The 10,749-nt window shown below is 41.0% G+C and overlaps 1 pseudogene; it reads left to right on the top strand.

Annotated features, from left to right (window-relative positions):
• Positions 1–8,428: 8,428 nt before the first annotated feature.
• On the top strand, positions 8,429–9,751 carry LOC102979489 (tubulin alpha-1A chain-like; annotated as a pseudogene).
• Positions 9,752–10,749: the final 998 nt, after the last annotated feature.

The following is a 10,749-nucleotide window of genomic DNA, read 5'->3' on the forward strand; positions in this document are numbered from 1 at the left end:
CTGCACCCTTAGGAGAGGACACAGATGAGGAAGGGGATTACATGGGTTTAAAGACCTTCCCTGGGGAGTGAGCAGTTCAAACCACATATTGGGCACCCCAGCCCTGGGGTCCAACACCAGGAAGACAAGTTCTCTTGGCTGGTTTGAAAACCAGTGGTAATAACAGGAGGGCTGTAAGAAACCTAGACTCAACTCATGAAGAATACACACACACTTGCTTACCCACCGGAAGCAAAGTAGAGGAAGCAGAGTGAAACTGCCCAGGACTCTGGCCATTTTCCCACAACCACCCCAGCACATGCCTCAGCCCACGCCAAGCACCCACTCCCAGGCCCTCTTACTCTGGCACAGCTCCCCAGTAGACTGAAGGCTGCCATTGCCAAGGAGAGTGTGTAGTTGATGGGGGCAGAACCTGCTCAGACCCAGAATGGCCTCTGAACAAGGGAGGGATGGCCATTGCTGTTGTTTGCAGAAGCAGCAGATCAGGAGCAGTCTGGAGTTCTGACTCATGTGCCAGGACCACCCCAGCATGCACCCTGGCCCATGCTGAGTGCCCACTCTGGCCCCTGTTGCTCTAGTCCTGCTCCCCACTGAGGCAAATGTACCGATGCTTACAAGAGGGAGAGCTCACACTTAGAGGGAACGGGACTAGCTCAAACTTGACCCTCAGGGCTTCTGCTCCAGCACCTTGGGACGTGACCCCACCTCTGATAAGATGGTGTCAGACACTGAGCACAGGAGAAGCCCTGGCTCACACCTGGTTCTGGCCCTATAGCCCCTCCATCTCCAGTCCCACTTCCCGTCAAGGTGCTAGCTACTAGCACACTCTTGGGGAAGACATGACATGCTCATTTCAGATCTATCTCTCCTACCAAAGCCACTGAGCACACACAGACTGTATAGAGATGCTCCCACAGAAGGATACCCCTTCAACACTGGGATAGGTAACTGTTTTGCCTAATTTCCTTGAGACAGAGAAAGTTAAGCAAAATGAGAAAACAGAGGAATTTGTTTCAAATGAAAGGACAACAACAACAAAAACCTGAAAAAACAACTAATGAAACAGAGATAAATAATTTACCAGATAAAGAGTCCAAAGCATTAGTAATAAGACAGCAAACTGAACTTGGGAAAAGAATAGATGAACACAGTGAGAATTTTAACAAGGAACTAGAAAATATAAAAAAGAACCAGTTAGGGGCTTCCCTGGTGGCGCAGTGGTTGAGAATCCACCTGCCGATGCAGGGGACACGGGTTCATGCCCTGGTCCGGGAAGATCCCACATGCTGTGGAGTGGCTGGGCCCGTGAGCCATAGCCACTGAGCCTGTGTGTCCAGAGCCTGTGCTCCGCAGCAGGAGAGGCCACAACAGTGAGAGGCCCGTGTACCACAAAAAAAAAAAAAAACAAAAAAAAGAACCAGTTAGAGCTGAAGAATACAATAACTGAAATGAATTACACAATAGAAGGAATTAACACCAGACTAGGTGATACAGAAGAATACATAAGCATTCTGGAAGATAGAATAATGAAAATCACCCAATCAGAACAGCAAAAAGAAAAACAAATTTTAAAAATGAGAAAAGTTTTTTAAAAAATGAGAAAAGGTTAAGGAACCTCTAGGACAATATCAAGTATACTAAAGTTCACATTATAGGGGTCCCAGAATGAGAAGAGAGAGAGAAAGGGATCAAAATATATTCAATAAAATTATGGCTGAAAACTCCCCCAAAAAGGGAAAGAGATATCCAGGTACAGAAAGCATAGAAAGTCCCAACAAGATTAACCCAAAGAGACCTATACAAGACATATCATAATTAAAATGGCAAAAGTTAAAGAGAGAATTCTAAAGGCAGCAAGGAAAAACAAAAAGTCATATACAAGGGAACCCCCATAAGGCTAACAGCTGATTTTTCTGCAGAAAATTCACAAGCAAGGAGAGACTGTCATGATATATTTAAAGTACTAGAAGGGAAAAACCTACAACCTGGAATAATTTACCCAATAAGATTATCATTTAGAATTGAAAGAGAGTTAAAGCACTTCTCAGACAAGCAAAAATTGAAAGAGTTCATCAATACTAAACTAAACCTAAAAATAAATGTTAAAGGGTCTTTTCTAAGTGGAAAAGAAAAGGCTACAACAAGAAGTAAGAATTTATAGGAAAGGAAAAATCCCACTTGTAAAGGCAAATATATAGTAAAGACTGTGGATCAACCATTTAAATAATCTATTACAAAGATTAAAAGACAAAAATCATAAAATCAACTATAACAATAATAAACAGTTAAGGGACAGACATGAAGATGTAAAATATAAGATCAAAAACACAAAATGTGAGAGAGGGGAGAAAAAATGTAGATCTTTTAGAATGTGATTGAACTTAAATGACTACCAGTTTAAAACAAGTAGATATAGTTATAGGTCAACATATATGAACCCCATGGTAACGGCACATCAAAAACCTACAACGGACACACAAAAACTAAAGAGAAAGGAACACAAGCATATCACTAAAGAAAATAATCAAACCACAAGGGAAGAAACTAAAAGAAGAAGAAAAGAGGGGCTTCCCTGGTGGCGCAGTGGTTGCGCGTCCGCCTGCCGATGCACGGGAACCGGGCTCGTGCCCCGGTCGGGGGGGCCCGTGAGCCATGGCCGCTGGGCCTGCACGTCCGGAGCCTGTGCTCCGCAACGGGAGAGGCCACAACAGAGGGAGGCCCACATACCACAAAAAAAAAAAAAAAAAAGAAGAAGAAAAGAACAGAGAAGAACTACAAAAAAACCCAGAAAACAAGTAACAAAATGGCAAGAAGTACATACCTATCAATAATCACTCTAAATGTCAATGAATGAAATGCTCCAATCAAAGGACATAGGGTAGCTGATTGGATAAAAAACAAGACCCATTGATATGATGTTTACAAGGGATTCACTTCAGAACTAAAGATACACACAGAATGAAGTTAGGAGATAGAAAAAAATATTTCATGCAAATGGAAACATTGAGAAAGCTGATGTAGCAATACTCATATTAGAAAAAATAGACTTTAAAATAAAGTCTACCACAAAAGATAAAGAAGGGCATTAGAGAATGATAAAGAGATTAATACAAGAAGAGGATATTACACTCATTAATATATATGCACCCTAACAGGAGCACTTAAATATATAAAGCAAATACTAACAGACATGGAGGGAGAAATTGACAATAACACAATATTAGTAGGGGGCTTTAACACCCCACTTACATCAATGGACAGGTCATCCAGACAGAAAATCAATAAGGCAATAATGGTCTTAAAGACATAATAGACCAGTTGGACTTAATGAATATCTACAGGACATTCCATCCAAATCAGCAGAATACACATTCTTTTTAAGTGCACATGGAATGTTCTCCCAGATAGATCACATTCTAGGCCACAAAACAAGTCAACAAACTTAAGAGTTTAGAAATTATATCAAGCAATTTTTCCAACCACAAGGTATGAATCTAAAAATCAATTACAGGATGAAAAATGGGGAGACATGGAGACTAAACAACATGCTACTTAAAGACCAATGGGTCAATGAAGAAATCAAAGAGGAAATCAGAAAATACCTCAAGACAAATGAAAATAAAAACACAACTGTCTAAAATCTGTGGGATTCTTGGGACTTCCCTGGTGGTCCAGTGGTTAAGACTTCGCCTTCCAATGCAGGGGGTGTGGGTTTGATGCCTGGCTGGGGAGCTAAGATCCCACATGTCTCACAGCCAAAAAACCAAAACATAAAACAGAAGCAATATTGTAACAAATTCAATGAAAACTTTAAAAAAAAAAAAATGGTCCACATCAAAAAAAAAAAAAATCTTAAAAAAAAAAATCTATGGGATTCAGCCAAAGCAGTTCTAAGACAGAAGCTGATATGGATACAGGCCCACCACAAGAAATAAAAAAAAGTCTCAAATAAACAACCTAACCTACCATCTAAAGGAATTAGAAAAGAACAAACAAATCCCAAAGTCAGCAGAGGGAAGGAAAAATAATAAAGATCAGAGAGGAAATAAAATAAAGACCAAAAAAAAAATAATAGAAAAGATCAATGAAACCAAGATCTGGGTTTTTTTGAACAGATAAACAAAACTGATAAGTCTTTAGCCAGGCTCACCAAAAGAAAAAGGGTGAACACCCAAACAAAATAAGTAATGAAAGAGGAGAAATTACAACTGATATTACGGAGATATTAAAAAAATCATAAGAGAATACAATGAATAGTTATATGCCAACAAATAGGACAACCTCGAAGAAATGGATACATTTCTAGAAACACACAATCTTCCCAGACTGAATCATGAAGAAATAGATAATCTGAACAGAATGATTCCAAGTAATAAAACTGAATTAGTAGGGACTTCCCTGGCACTCCAGTGGTTAAGACTCCGCATTTCCAATGCAGGGGGCGTGGGTTCGATCTCTGGTTGGGGAACTAAGATCCCACATGCCGTGCAGCATGGCCAAAAATAAAACTGAATTAGTAATCAAAAAACTCCCAGCAAACCAAAGTCCAGGACTGGACAGTTTCACATGGGCATTCTACCAAACATATAAAGAAGAGCTAATGCCTATCCTTCTCAAACTATTCCAAAAAATTGAAGAGGAGGTAACACTCCCAAATTCATTCTTTGAGGTCATATTACCCTGATACAAAAACCAGACAAACACACTATTAAACAGAAAATCACAGGCCAATATCTCTGATGAATATAGATGCAAAAATAATCAACAAAATATTAGCAGACTGAATTCAACAATATATAAAAAGAATCATACTCCTTGATCAAGTGGGATTTATTCTAGAGATGCAATATCTGCAAATCAATCAATGGGATACACCATATTAACAAAAGGATGGATAAAAATCACATGATCATCTCAATAGATGCAGAAAAGGCATTTGACAAAATTCAACATCCATTTATGATATAAACTCTCATCAGAGTTGGTATAGAGGGACCATATCTCAACATAATAAAGGTCATATATGACAAACCTACAGCTAACATCATACTCAATGGTGAAAAGCTGAAAGCTTTTCCTCTAAAACCAAGAGCAAGACAAGGATACCCACTCTTGACACTTCCATTCAACATAGTATTGAAAGTTCTAGCCATAGCAATCAGACAAGAAAAAGAAATAAAAGCATCCAAATAGGAAGGGAAGAAGTAAAACTGTCCCTATTTGCAGATAACATGATACTATACATAGAAAACCCTAAACTCCCCACCAAAAAACTATTAGAATAAGTGAATTCAGTAAAGTTGCAGGATATAAGATTAATATACAATTAATATTTATTATTTTTAGCTTAAATTTTGGAGTAATTCTTATGCAGCAATAGATAAGTAACACAGAGACTAAAAGAAATATGACAACTAAATGCAATGGGTGACCCTAAATTGGATATTGGAGGCAAGGGAGGATGCTGTAAAGAACATTATTGAACAACTGGCAGAATTTGAATATTGAAAGTATATTAAGTCATAGTACTAAACTTCCTGAATATGATCATTGGACTGTGGTTACGTGAAGGAATGTCCTTATTAAAAAATACACATTGAAGTATTTAGAAATAAAAGGACATGATATCTGTAACTAACTCTTACATGGTTCAGGGGAAAATTAATAATAATATATATTATAAATAGAGGCAGTGATAAGTAAATGTGGCAAACAGCTAACCTGTGAATCTGGATAAAAGATATTTAAGAATTTTTTGTAATTTTCTTGCAAGTCATCTGTAACTTTGAAAGTATTTTTTTTTAAGGTTTTTTCCTAAAATGGTTAAAAGGAGCAATTGGTCTTATGTAGTTTAGCCTAAAATGTGTTGTTTCAGTATTTCAAAATGTAATGACTTTTATTTTCCTTAGTACGAAACAAGAAGTTTTTTTGTCATTTAATAATGATAACCTTTCCCTCTTTGGGTGCTTTTAAAACCAAATACTAATAAAAATATATTGTGTAGAGTGTATTTTCAGGAAGGAATTAGATTTGGATAATTTAGATTAAAATGCTACTTATAATCTTCCATATTTAAGTCCTATACTTATTCTGAATTAGAATGATTTGGACCAAGTAAGGAGACTTGAGAACAAATTGAAGGGTTAATAACCAACTCTAAAGCCTATCTGGTACAAAATGTCAAAATTTGACTTTGGTACCTTCCTGACATCTGTCATCAACTTCATGATGATCTGAATTGCCACCATACTCTTCCTTTTTCCTATGATTATCCAGGGATATTTTCTGGCTAGAAAATTTCATATTACTTGAATTTTTTACATTTTAATTCTTCACATTTTAAAGCAAGCTTCATGGAAACAATGTAGTCATTGTCCCGCACACCAATCTCCATTCCTTTTTTCTCCTTTGTCATTCCACTTTCTTACTTTTACCTTCTTTGACCCCTGCTTTCCTTTCCCCTCATATCCTTCTCTACCTTTTTGACACCTTTCTTCCTGGTTCTCCATACTGGACTCACCTTAGTCTCAGCTTTCATCATCTCATGCTTAGATCACTATAATCATCTCAAAACTGGTCTTCTAGGGCTTCCCTGGTGGCGCAGTGGTTGAGAGTCCGCCTGCCGATGCAGGGGACGTGGGTTCGTGCCCCGGTCCGGGAAGATCCCACATGCCGCGGAGCGGCTGGGCCCGTGAGCCTACGGCCGCTGAGCCTGCGTGTCTGGAGCCTGTGCTCCGCAATGGGAGAGGCCACGACAGTGAGAGGCCCGCGTACCGCAAAAAAAAAAAAAAAAAAACTGGTCTTCTACCTCTAAGCTCTCCCAACCACCCTATACGTTACAGAAGTATTTCTTTTTAGAAATCCAGAACGTATACACTTCTATATTATATCTAGTTTAAACTTCCCAGTATGGTACTCAAGGTCCTCCAGGACTGGCACCAAATAACTCATACCAGCACCTTAGCTCCCATAATTTCCCAGCACAAAATCTCCTCCCCAGCCATCTAGGTCTTTTTGCTGTCATTTCTTTATCTCTAATAGACCAAACCAGGTGTTTTCCTCCTTGAGTAACCTGAGAGAGCCTTGTTTCTCTCCCCTTTTACAGTCACCCGTCACTGACATATTTAGGACAAAGGCCAAGAGGTTTAGTTCTACCCAGGAGCAGACACCTAAGATGCCCTGGGCCAAATCGCTTTGGCCCATTTGACATTAGTGCCAGTAGTGTGAACAGTTGCATGAATATTGCAATGCTCCAGCTCCAGGGGGTGCCGTGGAGTCCTTTGGTGTATCCTTCAACACCATGGAAACTTACACAGTCTGAGCAGGGCTATAGACTGAAGTGCAGGGGAGTTAATAAATGATGAGGGATGGAAGTCAGTGGATAAATGCCCCAGCCTCCTCAACCTTCACTGAAACAATTCTGAGGCACATTCTGTGTGGTTCTACAGATGATCCCCAGAGTAAATGGGCCTCAGTTTCCCACAGTGATTTCCATCTGGGTAGCATACCCTTTATTGGCTTTTTTCCTTGTCCTACTCTGCCCACTCCCTCACTCTGCTTCCTGGGATCAATATCATCGTCTTAGGTAAATGCACTTGAACTAGCTACATCCAAGTCCTTGCTTAGGCTCTGCTTTTGCAGGAACCCAAGACACAAAACAATATTCATTATTCTTCTATTCCTTTATTAATAAAACCCCATGTTTTAGCTGCACCCATGGCCACTTAATTATAGGTTACGTTTCTCCACCATCTTTGCAACTAAATACGTCTATATGACTTGTTAGCAATGGGCTATAAGAGAACTCATATGCCAAGCCTTGACATTAAAATAAATACAGGTGTGTTTTTCTTTCTCCTTTCCCTGTTCCTGATGGCTGAGATGCAGATACGATGGCAAGAGGTGGAACAGCCATTATGGACCCAGAGGTAGAAGCTGTCTTTTAAGGATAGAGTGATCTGCCCATCCCACTCTGTGATACTTCACTGTGAGGTGATACAGGACAGAAAAATAAACTTCTCTCTTCTTAAGTCATGGTATTATAGAGATCTCTGTTAAAGCAGCTTAGACAGTATCCTTATGAAGTTTAAGACTTTGGACAAAGTCACACAGCTTTTAAATAGGGATTCCACAACTCAAGCTCTTAGTAAGCCACTCGTTTGTTGTGGCTATGTGACATCCCTCCTATGTGTCTATGTGTTGGGACAGTAAAAAGACTGAGAAATATTGCATTACCTATGACACTTTCCAGAAGAGAAGATTTACCTCCCTTTTTCCCATGCAAAAGGGGAAGAGTGGTTCTGAGTCCCATCAAGAATACAAATAAGGCAGGTTCTCTTACATCGACCACCTAAGAGTTGCTCTGGAAGAAGGAACAACCCTGCCTCCTCCTCTCTGCCATCTGCTCGGCAGCCACAAAACAGCAACTATGTGCCAGTGCATTTCCATTGATGCTGGCCAGGGTGGTGTCCAGATCGGCAATGCCGGCTGGGAGCTCTACTGCCTGGAACATGGCATCCAGCCCAACGGCCTGATGCCAATTGACAAGACCAATGGGGGAGGAGATGACTCCTTCAACACCTTCTTCAGTGAGACAACTGCTGGCAAGCATGTGCTCACGGCCGTGTTTGTAGACCTGGAGCCCACGGTCACTGATGAAGTTCTCACTGGCACCTACCCCCAGCTCCTCCACCCTGAGCAGCTCATCAGAGACAAGAAAGATGCTGCCAATTACTATGCCCGACATCACTACACCATTGGCAAGGAGGTCACTGACCTCGTCTTGGACCGAATTTGGAAACTGGCTGACCAATGTACAAGTCTTCAGGGCTTCTTGGTTTTCCACAGCTTTGGTGGGGGAACTGGTCCTAGGTTCACCTCCCTGTTGATGGAAGGTCCCTCTGTTGATTATGGCAAGAAGTCCAAGCTGGAGTTCTTCATTTACCCATCCCCCCAGGTTTCCATAGCTGTAGTTGAGCCCTACAACTCCAACCTCACCACCCACACCACCCTGGCGTACTCTAATTGTGCCTTCATGGTAGACAATGAGGACATCTATGACATCTGTCTTAGAAACCTTGATATTCAGCACCTAACATATACTAACCTGAATAGGTTGATAGGTCAAGGTGTGTCTTCCATCACTGCTTCCCTGAGGTTTGATGGAGCCCTGAATGTTGATCTGACAGAATTTCAGATCAATCTGGTGCCCTATCCCCACATCCACTTCCCTCTGGCTACATATGCCCCTATCACCTCTGCTGGTAGCAGAGATCTCTAACGCTTGCTTTGAGCCAGCCAACCAGGTTGTGAAATGCAACCTTCACCATGGTAAATACGTGGCTTGCTGCCTGTTGTACCGTGGCAACATGGTTCCCAAAGATGTTAATGCTACCACTGCCACCATCAAGACCAAGGGCACCATCCAGTTTGTGGACTGGTACCCCACTGGCTTCAAAGTTGACATTAATTACCAGTCTCCTACTGTGATACCTGGTGGAGACCTGGCCAAAGTACAGTGGGCTGCATGCATGCTGAGCAGCATGCCACCGTTGAGGCCTGTGCTCGCCTGGACCACAAGTTTGACCTGACGTATGCCAAGTGTGCCTTTCACTGGTATGTGGATGAGGGCATAGAGGAAGGAGAGTTTTCTGAGGCCCGTGAGGACATGGCTGCCCTTGAGAAGGATTATGTGGAGGTTGATGTGGATTCTGTTGAAAGAGAGGGAGAGGAAGAAGGAGAAAAATACTAAAGTGAAAATGTCACAAAGGTGTTGCTTTTACAGGAAGTTTATTCTGTTTTAAACATTGAAAAGTTGTGGTCTGATCAATTACTTTGTATGTACTCATATACAATTACTGACCGATGCTTTAAAAACTGACACTTTGTTACAGACTCAAGCTATCCATTTCTCTGATGGGTTTGAATAAAGTATTTCCTATCTTAAATGAAAAAAAAAAATACAAACAAAAATGAAGAAGCGGGCTTCCCTGGTGGCGCAGTGGTTGAGCATCCACCTGCCGATGCAGGGGACACGGGTTCGTGCCCCGGTCCGGGAGGATCCCACATGCCGCGGAGCGGCTGGGCCCGTGAGCCATGGCAACGGGAGAGGCCACGGCAGTGAGAGGCTTGCGTACCGCAAAAAAAAAAAAAAAAAAAAAAAAAAATGAAGAAGCCGTGAAGCTATGGAGAAAACTTAAATCTATTGTCTTTTTTATAATACCCAAGGAAAAATATTTAATCATAACATGGGCTGCATTGTGCCCCCCAAAATTTGTATATTGAAGTCCTAACCCCCAGTGTCTCAGAATGTGACTCGATTTGGAAATACGGTATTGAAAGGAATACTTAAGTTAAAATGAGGCCATTAAGGAGGGCCCTAATCCAATCAGACTAATGTCTTTATGAGAAGAGGAAATTTGGACACACACAGACACCAAGGAGGTTCACACAGAGAACAGACCATAATTAGAGGCAGCAAAAGGGCAGCCATCTGCAAGCCAAGGAGAGGGCCTGAGAGGAAAGCAGTCACCTTGATCCAACACACCTTGATCTTGGACTTCCAACCTCCAGAACTATGAGAAATAAATGTCTGCTATTTAAGCCACTTAGTCTGTGGTACTTTGTTACGGCAGTCATAGTAAATTAATAGAATCACTTACCTTCCAAATCAAGGAAGAGCCTAGCATCTATTTCTATCGGATTAAGCTAAGTAAATGAATAAATGAATGGTGACGTTGCCATACTGCC

Source organism: Physeter macrocephalus, chromosome 1 (genome assembly GCF_002837175.3).
Source record: "Physeter macrocephalus isolate SW-GA chromosome 1, ASM283717v5, whole genome shotgun sequence".
Classification (NCBI taxonomy): Eukaryota; Metazoa; Chordata; class Mammalia; order Artiodactyla; family Physeteridae; genus Physeter; species Physeter macrocephalus.